Source organism: Schistocerca piceifrons, chromosome 7 (genome assembly GCF_021461385.2).
Source record: "Schistocerca piceifrons isolate TAMUIC-IGC-003096 chromosome 7, iqSchPice1.1, whole genome shotgun sequence".
Taxonomy (NCBI): Eukaryota; Metazoa; Arthropoda; class Insecta; order Orthoptera; family Acrididae; genus Schistocerca; species Schistocerca piceifrons.
Window position 1 is genome coordinate 188,019,407 of NC_060144.1, and position 16,338 is coordinate 188,035,744.

At 40.1% G+C, this 16,338-nt stretch overlaps 1 long non-coding RNA gene across 1 annotated transcript; it reads left to right on the forward strand.

Annotated features, from left to right (window-relative positions):
- Window positions 1-980: 980 nt before the first annotated feature.
- On the forward strand, window positions 981-11,715 carry LOC124805256. Its single transcript, XR_007017421.1, has 3 exons — window positions 981-1,135; window positions 4,288-4,407; window positions 11,609-11,715. It is a non-coding gene; the product is annotated as an uncharacterized LOC124805256 (long non-coding RNA).
- The last annotated feature ends 4,623 nt before the right edge of the window (window positions 11,716-16,338 follow it).

Below are 16,338 nucleotides of genomic sequence, written 5' to 3' on the forward strand. Positions count from 1 at the left end.
AGCATCTCTACGATCGTCTCCATGGGAGAATAGCAGCCTGCATTGCTGCGAAAGGTGGATATACACTGTACTAGTGCCGACATTGTGCATGCTCTGTTGCCTGTGTCTATGTGCCTGTGGTTCTGTCATTGTGATCATGTGATGTATCTGACCCCAGGAATGTGTCAAAGTTTCCCCTTCCTGGGACACTGAATTCACGGTGTTCTTATTTCGATTTCCAGGAGTGTATCTATTTGATGACAGGCGAGATTTGTCAAGTTCCCTATTACACCTTCACGTTCCTTTGAGATAAATATTTGACATATCGACTTTGACAAAGAAATGCGATATTGTAATACCGGCCTTAGGAGCTTAAATTTTTTACACCGCCAAGGGACCATAGAGCTTAAAACGTAACATAAATGTGCGCTTGATACGTCCGCCTGTTCCTGAAAAAAAGGGATCTTAACAGTCGAACAGACAGACAACAAAGCGATCCTTGAAGGGTTCCGTTTGTACAGATTGAGGCACGGAATAGTAAAATGTGTTAATACACTGACTTTATAATTCCGGGTGTAAAGAAGGCAGTAGTAGACATTTTATTTTCTCTTCCTTTTGCCTGTGACCACGAACGTGTACGAGTTCAAAATGTGAAGGAGAAAACTGCCACCGCATTTGGTATAATTACGTAAGATGGAGATTAATATCATGAATGTAATGAGCCTGCCAGGAGAGCCGTGTTTAGTTTCCGCTCGCTGCCTGTATGTTGTTGGTAAACAGTAGTACACTGCAGCAGCGTATGTAAGCGGCAGTTTGTATAGGCTTGTTATCGGCGCCGTGTGAGTAAACAGGGAACAGCGGGCCGTGTCGCGGCTACGTGGCCGCGAATCGGTCACAGCTGCAGGCCACGCGCGGTCGCGGAGTGTGACGTAGCGCTGCACTGAGAAGGGTAGCGGCGCGCGTGCGCACTGGCCGCGGGCCGGCCGGCCCGGCTGCTTGTTGCGCACGGCACCACAGCAAGTGCGCCGCCTACATAAGGGGCGCAGGCGCACGCCACCGGCATCTCGTCGCAGGACGCCGCTGAATACTCGCCGCAACCGCTGAAGCCGCCTACTTGTACCAAACATGCCTGACCCGTGCTGCGGAACCGGAGGCAGTAAGTACTCGTTTATCAGATTCACTCACGCCAATTCTGCTCCTATTCAGCCCTGTTGTTTCTGTCATCTTCATCCCACTTCCACTCCATTTGCCAGGTATAGTTTACGAGATTGCTCAGTTTGTGTCTGTCCTTGTGCCATTCCTGTCTGAGGACGGTATATTGTACTTATATCCTCCTTCACTTGCTCCAGCCACTTCTTTCTTGGTTTTCCTACCTGCCTTCTTTCTGCCAGTCGCATCTATTTGTAGACACTGTTTTGCTATCCCTGCCACTTCCATTCATCTGACATGGCCAAAACATTTCAAAAGTGACCTTGTTACTGTTTCTTTGAAGGATGTGTACGGTTCAGCTACTTTCCTAAGTTTTTTCATTTCATACCCCATCAATCCTAGTTTTCTGGACTATAACTTGTAAGAACATAATTTCCCCTTCCTACAGTATGCTGTCAACATGTTTGTTTGTTGTGGTGTTTTCTAAGCCATGTATTATGTGGATGAAGTATGAATGGTAGTCTGTTTTGACCTTTAGAGGACTTGTTCATTCCGGAGTACATGCTTATATAATTTACAAAAACAACGCATTCAGCGAACTTTTACCCACTTCTATGCGTCCGTCAGATTTCATACTGCCACAGAGATACAGCATTTTTAAAGTGATCGATATTTCGAGTGCTCTGATGTTGACCATCTCTTCCTGTCTTGTGGTATTGTCCGATGTTTACTACACGCACACTGTCGATAATACGTGCATGTTACAAAAGTTTATCTAATCCATTTAGATAAATAGACCCGACTGTGGTTGACTTAGATTATTTATACCGAGGCTGCGACCCGCTGCTTTTTAGTGTTAACAAAAGTTTTCTGCCCACCATCCAGCTTTCGAACCATTGCAGGCTCATAAGAGGGTTGTGTTTTACATAGGTACACGGTGCAGCGCGGTTCTTAATTAGCGTACGTAGTACACAACCACCATGGCATATCACGTTGGAACCTTTTACTAATATCCTCACCTACATGTTCAAAGTTCGGTTCTAGCTGCACATTACTTCAAATGACGGGTATTTTGCAGTATTTTAGTTATATATGTGTACAGAAACTACCCAACATTTTTACTTGTCTTTTGCGTGGGACTGGTTACATGGTTATAAATTCAGAAGTTTGTTACCAAATATTGTAGCTGATGATGGGATGGAAGCCATTTCTATTTTTCCGTATTTGTACAGTGTACATCAACCCGTTAGTGTGTTAAAAAAAGTATTCCATATTTTGAGAGGAATTATTATGTACGAAAAGGAAAAATATCCAGAAAACATTGGCTCTAAAATGCATACCCCAAAGAGCAATGGGAACTTCTCAGCGTTGCTACTGTTAAACAGTTCTATTTCAAGCTCTTTCTATTAGGAACGACATACAGAACGCAATAAACACAGGAGTAAACAAATGATAACATTATTGTTACTTTCAAACAGCAGAGCTTTTAATAACATCTGCTCGCTCTTGCATATCAGCAGCACTTGCAAACCATCGCTTAAGGAATGCTCGATATGGTAATTCATAGCAGGGCTAGCTTCTGCCCGACGTCATAGGAAATCATGTACACTCTGGAAAACTTCAGGTTGACCACGGATGCTCTGTCATTCACTGATGAGGCGTTTCTGTAGTGTTGTACATCATTAATGGGGCTTGTATAAACCGAAGGTTTCAAGCGTCCCCACAACCAAAAATCCAAGTGATTAAGATCGGGAAACCGAGATGGCTAACGACTGGACCTTCCCGATCAAACTGTTGCCCATTAAATGTTTGTGTGAGGCGTTCTCGGACATTTCGGAGAAAGTGAGCTGGTGCTCCATCATACACAAACACGTTTATGGAATAGTACTCCTCCATCAGGACAGACAAGTCATTTGATGGGAACTGAAGAAACGTTTCACCAGGCAACCTGTTTGGTACAATGTTAAGTCCTATTAGTCTAGCAAAGAAGTGTTTCGTAGTAGCGGAGATGAACTAGTAGCTCTTTAAAAAAACTATACATTTTAGTACCTATGCTTGTGGAATTTGATTGCTTTTGTACATACTACCACCTCTCAAAATATGGGGGAAGCCAAACATAACACGGCGTCTCTTCTTCGACATTTTGACAATTCTAATTATTTCTTAAAATTTTATTATAATTTTTAAGCTATTGCTTATGATTTACAGTTGAATTAATCACTGAATTAAGGACGTTTTTCCCATTTTTGAAAATTTTGGCTAACTTTAAAACAAACAAGGTGTTCCATCAGAATACCGGGATTCTCAAAGTGTTCCGTAGAGGAAACGTTTGGAAACCCCTAAAAGTCGACACGCACATTTTCCCTGGTTTTCCGGCAGAAATCTCCAATGTATTTCTTGCAGTGTGTTGTTGGAATCAGGGCAAACAATTACTGTTCACACGTCTATCATGGGACGGAAAATCGTGGATTTGTTTCGCATTCTAAAGAAAATGATTTTTATAACGGAATTTTACGTGCCCATTCGAGAGATCCCAAATTAGTTAAAGTGTCATGTATTGTTTTATTTTTATGTATAACAAGGTACAGTAAAGCACGAGGAATAACCAGCAGCGACGGTAGTACTGATGCATGACGATAGCGGACCGGGGGCGGTAACGCCTCTTCTGGAGTACTGGTTTGTCTTCGTGTTTTGCTTTTCCTGTTAACACACATCGCTGAAACGAATGTCGCACTAGAATAATTTGGAACAGCTCTATCGAATGGGCACATAAAAATCCGCTTTAGAAATGCTTTTGTTTGTAACGGGAAACAAACCAACGCTTCCGGGTCTAGACCGGGTGTCGTAGGATGAGCACTATTTGTTTGGGATGACTCCAGCATCACGCTAGAAAAACGAAATTGTAAATATGTGCCGAAATAGCAGAAAAAAATGAGCATGTCGACTGTTTGGAGGAACACCCCTTATACCCACTACGTAAATCACGTAAACTTCGGAAATTACGCGATTTCCTTTCGCTTCTGAAAGCAGCAGTAAAGAAATTGGGACGTTCAACATTCTTGCCCAGCGAAGCGCTTGCGAAGGGAGCACATTACCGCCGTGTGTAGCGGACCTCGCCACGTGTGCTGCCAGTACAGCAGGTGTTGTTTGGTGTTGCAGCTTGCCAGGGAGCCGGCTGCAAGTGCGGAGCTTCTTGTACGTGCACCAACTGCGCGTGTGGCACCAAGGGCTCCTCCACAACCTCCAAGTGAGCTAGCTGGCCACGGTCGCTCAACCAAGGTAAGCATACTGTTCCGCGCCTGGCTGCAGGGTGTCCATTAAGAAAGAGTGAGATGCAAACAAAATTCACTGTAACCGTAGCAAATAAATATGTAATTAACATCGCAGTTAGCTAAATAGCTGTGCAGCTTAATGTAAAATTTAAAAAAATAAATGTAGTGTCTCAGGGTAGGCAGTACGCAGTTTTTCCTCATGCGAAGCACGTCTCCGTGCGATACATTAGTATCGTTTGTGGCGTGTCGCAGACCAACACTTTGGAACAGTGAAGTCACAAAATTCTGAAAGATGCGCGGAAGTTTTTATTTCAATGGGTAGTGTACTAGCTGACAACAACGGGTGCGGTAGGAATGTGGCTGCGAGGGGCGTGACGTCTTCTTGACGGGATAGCTCACACTGTTCTAAAAACATTTTCTTGGATGCATACTGTGAGTGACTTATAGAGGTTGGAACAACGCAAATGTATTAAATCATTTCACATCTGCAGTGCACTGATACTTCTGAAATATCGACCACCAATGACCTTCGCGTCAAAAATGGTTCAAATGGCTCTGAGCACTATGGCACTTAACATCTGAGGTCATCAGTCCCCTAGACTGAGAACTACTTATACCTAACTAACCTAAGGACATCACACACATCCATGACCGAGGCAGGATTCGAACCTGCGGCCGTAGCAGCAGCGCGGTTCCGGACTGTAGCGCCTAGAACCGCTCGGTCACAACGACCGGCACCTTGGTGTCAACATGACGTTAAACTCCAATCTTCCTTCCTTTATTTACTAAAGAAATAATATCGACCAAATTATCCATTTTGTATACATGGTATCAGTAACTGCTGTATCAGTAATGTATTACCACTGATATACAACTAGTGAAATGTCTTTTTTCCGATTCAAGTTTCGTTTTATTCAGCTGAAACATCAACAATGGTAGCGTTTTCTCGCCCGTCTTTCGATTTAACGTGCATCTGACGTCCACATTTACTTTTCACAAGAACTTCGCTCTTGAGAATTGTAGCTTTAAATAAAAACTGAAATAAACACAGAGCCCATAACCGGCGAATTATGATGCCCAAGCAAGATGGAAGTTAGTGACGGAAAGAACTGTTATCTTGTCTCTTGTTCGCTACATCACCCCTGTCTGGCCCCGGTAGCTGAGTGATCAGCGCGGCAGACTAAGGGCCCGGGTTCGATTCCCGGCTGGGTCGGCGATTTTCTCCGCCCTGGGACTCTGTGTTGTGTTATCATCATTTCATTACCATCCACACGCTAGTCGCCGAAGAGGCGTAAAATCGAAAGACTTGCACCCGGCGAACGGTCTACTCGACGGGGGGTCCTAGGCCTCACCCACAGCATTCATTCTTCTCAGCTGCCGGCTGCAGCTGCCTTCCTGTAAGGTAATTTTCGAAGATTAAACCGAATTCACATCTGTAAGCAATTGGGAAATGGCAGCCAATACGGAACTCAACTGAATGGGAGACCTGATATTTTGGCCTTAATTGCTTAGATACAGGCTTCAAGTAATAAATTCTTAAATAAGTGCTGGAAAAATGTCTCTTAACAATGATAATACGTAAAACTGTTTTATAGCGCTGTTAATGGTCGAACCTTCTATCTGTATAATGAAGACAATTCTCTTTCTGTCTAACGAACTACATTAACTAGACACTTTAACGTCATTTTAGATCTGCCTAACACAGCGCACAAACATAGGACCTCTGTAATACAAACGAAGCGTTTCTCATAAAAAATTTTAGGGTCATCAGATTCACCTTCTTCCTGTGTGAGCATTTCTTTAAATGATTATTGCCCCTTACGAGCACCCGTTCAGCCATCCACATAACAGAAAGACATTCATAAGGTGATGCACGCAATAAAACGAATTAATATAACGACAGAAATGTATTCCATTGTTTTTATTCGAACCTGTGTAACTCGTGTAATTGCCGCAGAGTTGATAAAACACATGCTGATGATAAAGTTAAAACATATTAAATAGTTCACAGGAACTATACAAAATTCCTTAATTTATATCTGTTACGTCAAATATAGCTTTTCGTTTCCGTTAGTGGCGCGAAGTTCTTTATAAACGTAAAACTCACTTAACCGAAGGAATTCGAATTCAGTTTAATACACAGGCAAATACGCTCAACATTTAGCTTCCTAAGATCGTCGAAAACGTTACATGGTACGCTTTATATACGAGTACAGTGAATTGAGGCACTACGAAATCTTTTATGCAATGGCCCTCAATCTTCCACAGTATGTTACAGCATTTTACAGTGTATTAATAAAGAGACAAGATAAAAATGAAGCGGTTCTGTTTGATGTATTCTGCATAAATAAGTTACAAATTACAGTAGTTCAAAAGAAAAACAGCCTTTTGCATGCTGCACATAACTTTTTTTTTCTCATGCACCCAGAGGCGTTTCACAATAGTTAAAAGCATCTTGAGTGGTTGTCACATCACTGTCTAATCCATTATTTTTTAGCCAAACAGCTTTCTCGCATGTGACATAGTGGTTGAAAGGTTGCAGTTTTTTTTTGTTGGTCACTAATTTTGGAAACGGTAGCCAAAAGGAAAATGCAAATTTTGATGCAGTTAACCACATGAGAGAAAGCGTATGGCTTAAAAATAATGACGCTGATCTGACACCCACTCAAGATGCCTTGTAACTACATTAAGTTGAAACGCTTCTGGGGACACAAGATAAACAAAACAAAATATGTAATTTATATACAGCTGCTGCCAAAATGGCTGCACAGGAAACTTTTTAAGACTAACAAAACTTGTGGCGCTTGTTTTCCTGTTTCATATGGAGGATGTAACATAAAACACTTAGAAAACTGTAAAATTCATAACGCTGCTTAGGAAGCTTACTAAGACTCTGATCCCAATTCGATTCTATTTAGAATATTAATATGTATTTCGCAATGATAAAGGGCTGTAGACGACATAGCTCCCAAATTAGTTTCGAACGCAGGGGGCCGCAGAAAGCAACGTGTTTTCTCAGTTGTGCGCATGACGTCACGGTGGAAGTAGCTGTGCCAAACAGTACACAGTTCGAATTGTGTGTGATTATTTATCTTTTGTTGTTTTGTGTTTGAAGGAGTATTTTGATTGAGTTCTTTCTTCTGAGGTACTCAGTCAACAGCGGAAACATTCGGAATTCGGGAGTGTTAACGGTTTTTGCTGTAATTGATATTTGATTCGGAACTGAAATAGTTAGCGATAGTGGACAGCGGAATCAACATTGTGTTCGCCAGCACTATAGTTTATGGCTCGTCCTGTGAAATTCTTATTGGAGATTCTACAAGTGAGTGAGAAAATTAATTTTTACAATGCCAGGCTGTGCTGTAACTGGCTGTTTTTCCTACAACTGGAGCACAAAGGGAACTGACGTAATGTATCAGTTTCCCGCGTAATGAAACATTACAAAAACTATGGTTGTCGAAATGTTTAGGGAAAGACAGTGTAAATGTTGCGCATGCAAGAATATGTTCTCGCCATTTAGCAGAAACAGATTACTTCAGGGATTTACAGCCTGAATTGCTTAATTTGCCCCGAAAAAGAATGCTCAAGCCAGATGCAGTTCCTTCGCGCAATTTACCGTGCAGTAGTGAGACTGTCAATGTGTCACCCGCAACAGAAGACAGAACCAAACGGTATAAGAAACGAGAACTACATAAATCTCTGGAAATTCTGGAAAAGCTGTCACCAAATAAGAAACATCATAATAAGAGCACATGTACAGATGACAGGTTTTTTTTTGACAGATAAAGTTACTTTGATGAATACTATAGCGGCTTTAGAAAGAAGGAATGCTGTTCTTACAAACAAGTGTGTGCAACTTCGAGCTCTTAAGTAAATTCATTTCAATGCGATTAAATGAATAGTTTCTGATTTATTTGAGGCGAGGTTTCGAATTTCAAGTGTCAGTGTGGTTGTGATCTGACATTTTACCTATGTGTGAGGCATAAGCTGCGAAAGAATATAACTCATCAGTTTTAACTGTAATATTTTAGCAGCAGAAAAGCAGTTTAGACATCTCATTTCTGGTATAAACAAAATCTTCCGCCAAAAACTTGACGTAAACGAGCATGCCGTGTCATCTGCTTGTGAGCGCTTGCTTCCACGCTGACGTCACTAGGCCAGCCAATGGCAGAGCAGAGCGCTTACTGCCCAACCTTATTATTTAGTAACCTTGTTTCGAACGTACAGACTACTTGTTTAAAGTCTAAATCAGGTGTTGTCCTCTCGTTTCCGAAGTCTATTAAATTCCCCTTATTTATATCAGAAAGGACGCAAAAACACAACTTCAGCTGCTCAAGTAAAGATCATTTTCTAGAAATAAGAGAGCAAAACTGCGAACACTATAGCAGCTACTCTCACTAATAATAGGTTTACACACTTTCCTGTTGTGCTGTACGTTTTAAAATAGCGAGGGGACGCGACTTGAATGGTACAATTTTACAACGCGTCTTGGCAGAAGAGCGTATACTTGTCATAAACAATTACGTCACCACCCTCCAATCTGTCTAATGGAGCTAGTTACTGTGCGAGGAGGGAGGCACTACGCAGCGGCAATTGAGGCAACGGCGACAGCAGATAAGAGGGCGTAATTGACGGACGTCAACCGGTGTCGCCGGCAGCTGCTGATGCGCGCCGAGGTCACATGTGTTAACACGGCCAGTCCAGAACCGCCTGCTCAGTTAAAGTCTAGCTGCACACGTGCCGTGCTAAACAAACAGAAACCCAGAGGCTCAGCGATGCCGCTTGTTTGCTTACCTCGTCTTATCGGAAAGTAGCAATCCGGCTTCTCTTATCAGAATGTTGTCATGAGAAATGATGGAAACTTACGCGTTTGCACTTTCAATGTAAAAATCACCAAGCACAGTAAGAAATTTCCTTATACGCGTACAATACCTGCTTTCCAAATTGTAACGCTATCCGACTGAATGTACTAAGACGTTCCATTTGTTATAACCACTGACGTTTAATGTAAAAGTTTATGTAAGTACATGGTGTTGCAAAAATATAAAAATGTGTCATAACTTCCAGTTCATCTATAAGATGAGTGATATCAGACTCAAGTTTAAATAGATTTACACACACACAATAGCTCGTTTAACGATCAGTATCTCAAGACTAAAAAATTACGCCTCTCGAGCCAATATCCAAAAAAGGGAACAAGAGATATCTGCTGAACTACAGTCCCATATCGCTAACGTCTATTTGCGGTAGGATTTATTAACATGTACTGTGTTCGAACATTATGAGCCAACTCGAAGAAACCGATTTATTGACGAACATCCAACAAGGATTCAAAACTTTCGTTCTCATGAACAGAACTAGCTCTTTATCCTCACGAATGAGTGGAATCGACAGAGGGTGTCAAATTGATTCAGATTGACGGAAGGCTTTAGACACCGTTCCTCAAATTGCGTGCCTGTGGAGTATCTTCTCAATTGCGCGGCTGGATTCGTGGTTTCCTGTCAGAAAGGTCACAGTCCGTAGTAACTGGCGGAAAGTCAGAGTAAAGCAGAAGTAATATCAGGCGTTCCTCAAGGAAGTCTTATAGGTCCTCTGCTGTTCCTGATCTATATAAACGATTTATGACACACATTGTTTGCAGATGATGTTGTCGTTTACTGTCTTATAAAGTCATCAGATTATCAAAACAAATTGCAAAATGATTTAGACAAGATGTAAGTAGGGTGCGAAAAGTGAAATTGACTCTAAATAATGAAAAGTGTGAAGTCATTCACGCGAGCACCGAAATGAATCCGCAAAATTTCGGGTACATGATAAATCACACATCTAAAGGCTGTAAATTCAACTAAATACTTAGGGATTACAATTACCAATAACTTAAATTGGAACGATCACATAGATGTCTGTAAAGCAAACCAGATACTGATTTATTTGCAGAACACTGAGAAAATGTAGCAGGTGTACTAAAGAGGTTACCTAGACTATGCTTGTACATCCTTTTCTTGAATATTGCTGTGCGGTGTCGGATCCGCATCAGATAGGAGGGCATCGAAAAAGTTCAGTGAAGGGCAGCTCGTTTTGTACTGTAGCGAAATAGGGGGAGAGCGCCACAGATACGATACGTGAATTGGGGTGGCAATCATTAAAACAAAGGCTCTTTTCGTTGAGACAGGATCTTCTCGTGAAATATCAGTTACTTTCTCCTTACAGTGTAAAAATATTTTGTTGGCGCCCACTATCATCAAATAAGATAAATCAGAGCTCGCACAGAAAGATTGAAGCATTCGTTTTTTCCCGCGCACTGTTCTGGAGTAGAACGGTAGAGAAATATCTCGAAGGTGATTCGATTAAGCCTCTGCCAGGCATTGAATTGTGAATTGCAGAGTAGTCATGTTGATGTAGAATTTCAGTTTAGGTTTAAGGTTTCAAGTGTCGATGGTACCCACTTAGAAGCTTCCCAATCTTTTTGCCTTCGTGTCAAATAAGTATGCGTACTTAGGAATAGACAAGTATTCTGTTTGTTGACGTACCTGTTACTGAAGTGTTCGACGTCGTGATCGCCTAATTTGTAGGCTATTACTGCTAAAGAATTTTTAAAAATAATTCTATATCTGTAATTGAAAGTGTTAGTACCATCAAAAACCGCAACTTGTGTGCCTTGCCTTACGAAAAGGCACCAGAAGTTTAGGCGCGCGAGGCCTAGTCGGGATGTGCGTATATAGAAAGCATCGATACACACAGTGTGGCAAGGTAACTGAAAGCTTACGTCAGACCGGCAGTCATACGAAATTTAACTACCACAATTGGTATATAATGCAGATTACAAACATCCTGAGAACCACAAAGAAATCTTAAGAACTCAAGCTTTCGATGTAGCATATCCTGCTCATATGAACTCCATGAGCAACAGTAGTTAACGAAGTATACGATTCAGACAAACTTATCCTATCACTGTAGCTCTCACTCCAAGATATCGACAGTTAAATGACAAACTGTTTGAAACATAGCAGTAGTGGTCCATTTGTGAAACTTTGTGAAACCAGCCAAGTTTATTGACTAAGACAGGTTGCCTGAATAAAAAAATAACTAATTTAATTTACATTGCTAAATAAATGGAAAAAATATTAGTTATCAGTTTTAAGAGAGAACAAATCAGCTGCATGTCTGTAGAAAGTGTTTGACTAATGAGACAATTCTCTTCTTTGCAGGTGTGAAGACCCTGTTCTTCGACCTTCACCACACATCATCCCTTGTGTATTAACATATTAGCATAGCATGTGATCACCAAAAATAAAGTATTTAATGTTTAAACATAGTCTCTGTATAATTTCTTATGATTTACCACTCACCCTTACTTTCCTATTTATTTCATACACAGCAGGTGAAACTCGTTTTAAGCATACCAACGTAATTTTTTTTATAAAAAAGGGTGGTAGCTTCTATAAGACGTACTAGTTCAAATCTCAAGATTACCGTTATTAGCATCATGTATTCTCCAAAAAAATTCTTTACTGAGTTCTGTGCGTCTGTTAATGTACAACCTTAATTTTAAGAGCAAAGGCCCAAACAATAACAGTGTAATAGTTTGAGTGTCCCACATTTATATCTGCATATATAAGTAATACATCTAATGTTCACTGTATTCCGAAGGTTAGTAACTGAAAATGTGCGATAGGTATGTAGAAAATTGGCATAGTTAATGAACATCTAGCAATATGTGGCGGCGAAGGCACTGATGCTGAATCCGCGTTGTTGAATTGTCTTACAAATGAAAATGAATATCAGAGTTTATGGAAGGTCGCTTACAGGAATCATCACAAATTTAAATACAAAGAATATAAAATACATCAATCCATAAATAATTTTGGATCAAATGCTTCAGTTGTTTACGATGAATATGGCGACTCAATATTTATTGACAAAAGCCAACCAATTCCAACTGCTTTTTCCGAGGGGAATGTCACATTTACGAAAATGTAAATACATGAACAGGAAAATCAAGCTTTTAGTAAAGTTCTGGGGGACTTCATCAGCAATTCAGTCCATACTTCAACACCGTATTTTATTAATAAACGATAAGAGTCTGTAATCTCCACCTAAACTCAACTGCCTTAGTGTGCTGGCCATACTTATAGCCGTCATGATATAGTCAGATAAGATGCAAAGTGTAATTGGAGCTCAAAACAGAATTCTTGGGTCTGGACGCAAATGAATCTGTTGAATTGGATGCTCTAGATTTCTGGAGACTAACAAAACGTCTTCTTTCAGAACTATTGCACAAAAAAAAAAAAGTTTACAGTTCTACTGTATAATTCGAATATTCTCAGACTGATCAGAATATTGATTCTGCTACGTTTTAGCTTATTCGTACCGTTCTTGTGCGAAATAATGCCACGAGATACACTAGGAATCCGCAAATTAGATACCATGGCAGCGGAACCTTTATGTACATGCAATATTTAAAATCAAATGTCGAAACAAAGCAGACATAGCTGAAATTGTTTATTCAGACGTAGTATTCCTGATAGTAAAAATTACGAATGAACTATGGAAATACATCTTAAGCAGAAACTGGTTTTAACATGTTCCAGGGCAATGTAAGTCAAGACACATTTTTAGATGCTTGGTTATTGAAACATTACTTTCTAACATTTATGTTGCCGGTCAGTGTCATGGACACGTATTGTAAATGCAAAACAGGGCAACAAATGTTAAGATTTCAGGAGGATAATCTACTCTGTGTACTGCATGTAGCCTGTTTTAATAACCAGATAACGCCTACAAACTGCAGATAGCACTGTGCAACAGCGAAAAAGGTAAGTTGCATGAAATTGCTTCGTTCCTATGAGTTCATTTGTGCCAATGATGAATATCACAAACAAAACTGAAACTTAGCTCTGGTTTTTACTTTGCGAAGGTTTCCATCCGCAAAGGAAAATAGCATATATTTACTGCAAATGTATATATAACATTGGACAACACCTTTTCACATTCAGAATATTACACAAACTTCGAGTTGTACCTTAATGTATTTCAGGTGAGCTAAATCCGAACTAGTGAACGGTTTCCTTCCATCACGTCAGGATTTGTTGCAAAACAAAAATTAGTATAACACTCAATACGCAAATGCAGTGGTTTTAAGTCAAACTTCTTTTATGATGTTTTAGGAAAATCGTAATCCATTCATTGTTACAAATTACTAAGTCCTGCAATATTGTCAATAGCTTTGGCAAGTATGCCACAGTACGTACACTGAGGTTTTATAAACGACTTATTCGTCATAAAACACAAATTAGGAAAGCAAGGATGTAAAAGAACATTCCTTAATGTAACCTCGTTTTTTCCCACGTCAATATGCTTCTGATTGGCCTCCTTTTATGAACACTTCTAGGTGTGGTCGTCTTCATCATCCTACAGTAGTTGCCGAGCAGTGTGATGCTTCACCTGCCTTGGTATCTTGTTTCTAATTCCTCGAGATCTTGGTGGAATCTCTCCTCATATTCTTCACTGTAGTCTCCAAGATTCTTGGAAAAGTAGTTCAAGTGAGAAGTTAGCATGTATACCTTGAGACTCATGTTACATCCAGGTTCCTTGAACGCATCCAACATTTTGTTGAATATGGAGAGGAGTTAAGGGGATCACATATGCTTCAATATAACTCTTCTAAATGTTTTTAGAACCAACATTCCGTTGTCTTCGTGGCCATGCTTAGTTAATCCAATGCTTTGCCTTTGCTCGACTGTTCCTCCTGCAAATAAAACTCGGATATTTTGTATAACCTAGCTGTCGATCCAACAAGAGTGAAATAATTTTGAAATCTCCACACACTTGTCAGTAATGTTCAACAGTAGTTCCAGATTTTCATAAGACTTTTTGTGAATCATTCAGTAACGAACTGGAAGGGAAGCACATACATTCCCATTGTGAAGGAGGAAAATGTTTTTTTTAATGGTATTGATGGTTTATAGACAAGACTAGCATGTATTCTTGGTTTTCAAATGTGCTGATATTATCCATTGAAACTAAACTCGCCTTGTGTGTGTTTTGTCGTGTGGTAATATTTTGGTAGAGAGCTGTGGCAGATTCCTTGTTGTGCGCTCTCGAGTCCGTTGAAAGTCGCTCTGATTATGTGCGGGTTCGTTCGCCAATCTCACCACGTCTCTGCAACTCTACGTTGACATAGTTTAGCTGAAATTTTATATTGTACTTAGAACGACTAGAAAGGGTAATATTTACTTTCGAGCCTCACCCAATTATTTATCAGAGATGAGCGCTCGTTTATTTCTTCCTTCAATACAACTTTTAGTCTTATCATCGAGTTTTAATACGTAATATTTACAATAATAAGTTCCTTTTGTCTTTAGCGGTGCAAGGACAAAATCGGAGGCATTAACATTACATTCAACAAAAGAGATAACAAAAATCACAGATAATGCAATAATAATGTTCGGTTTTCTTATGCAATGAGTAACGTCTTTGGCTCCTACAAACAGCATAGCATTGGACACAGTTATTTCGTAATAGGTAGTGCCATTCTAAGCGTCGCTTGCTGTTTGTTGTTACAAATACTACTTTATTTTCTCCAGAACAATACGGAGCAAATTCTAGTTTTGTTTTCCGTACAAACTGTTGAAGTCTGTGCAGTGAACAATTTTTTTCATTAACCATGGAACCCCATGCAGATTCCTTCGAGAGCCCAATATTACGAACTAGATCATTCAGTGTCTCTAGTCAAAGGTCTGGGGATGCCTGAAGCATCATCTGGTTCGTAGTCACTACTGCAGATTTCTGATACTGATGTAGAAGCAGAAAAATCGGTCTTTTTCGGACAGAGACATCTGGGCCATGAGAGGTAGGCAAAATAGCAGACGGAATGTTTGGATATGTTATTTTGTGCCTGTTTCTTGCGTTATACAATGTCAGGTCGCAGGAGCAAAAATAAGTCTGTTCCACAGTTAGTTTGTACTTGCCATATCATTTGCACCCCAGAGAGTAATGGTTTTCTTGTTGCGTTTATCCTTTGTCAAAGCTGTTCGGTACACGTCCTCCTTGCATGCTTTATGTGGAGTCCACGATTTTTCCCGGTCGCTACGCTGTACGCCAAAATGTGTACAATACGCTTTCTTTAAAAATGTAGTTATCTTCTGTCGCTGCTTCGTAGGAATAAACTGTTTGCACACAAGACACAAAACGCCAGTAATTTTTTTGCGCCCCTTTGCTACATTTTGATTTAATTGCTGGGGCTCACTACCATAAAGCTGTAGAACGTTGTCAAATCTAAGGCAAAAGAACACACAAAATTAGACATAAAAGTAAACAATTTTGAAAATATTGTAAAACAAGGATTTTCAGAAAATTGCACATAACTGAAATTTGTAAACTGTGACTTCTGAGGATAAGTGATGTGGATTTTTTTGAGTTAAGATCTGGATCCTGTCGGTAAGTTACACTAGAAATGTACAGACATTCCATGCAACGAAATCATCTTTTCCCTGTGTAAATGTTACATATAAGAATGAAATGATATAACAAAAACGTTATTCAAATCTCAGGTCTTAGAGTTTCTCAATTCCTTGCTCCCGTTAGCAGTATGGTTCGTATTGAAGTGATTTTAATTTAACGCATTAAAAATTTTGTTGAGAAAATGATTCACGAAGGCGAGGCAGGTAAGTAGTTGAGGAAAAAATTCCCCGCGATTGTGAGATCAAAAGCCAAAGCAGGTATCCTCGTTGGCCCACAGACTCGAGAGGTTTACAGAAACAAGCAGTTTGGTTAAATTTTGTATGAAGTCTGTCTGGTAAAGTTTTTAAAACGTCTCGATTTCTTAGCAAATGTAAGAGCAGCAAATTATAAGGAGTTTGTGGGGGAACAGCTGTCGTGTTATATAAAAATTTTGCTTCTAACATGTATCTGAAATATACCTCCATTATGCCCACCT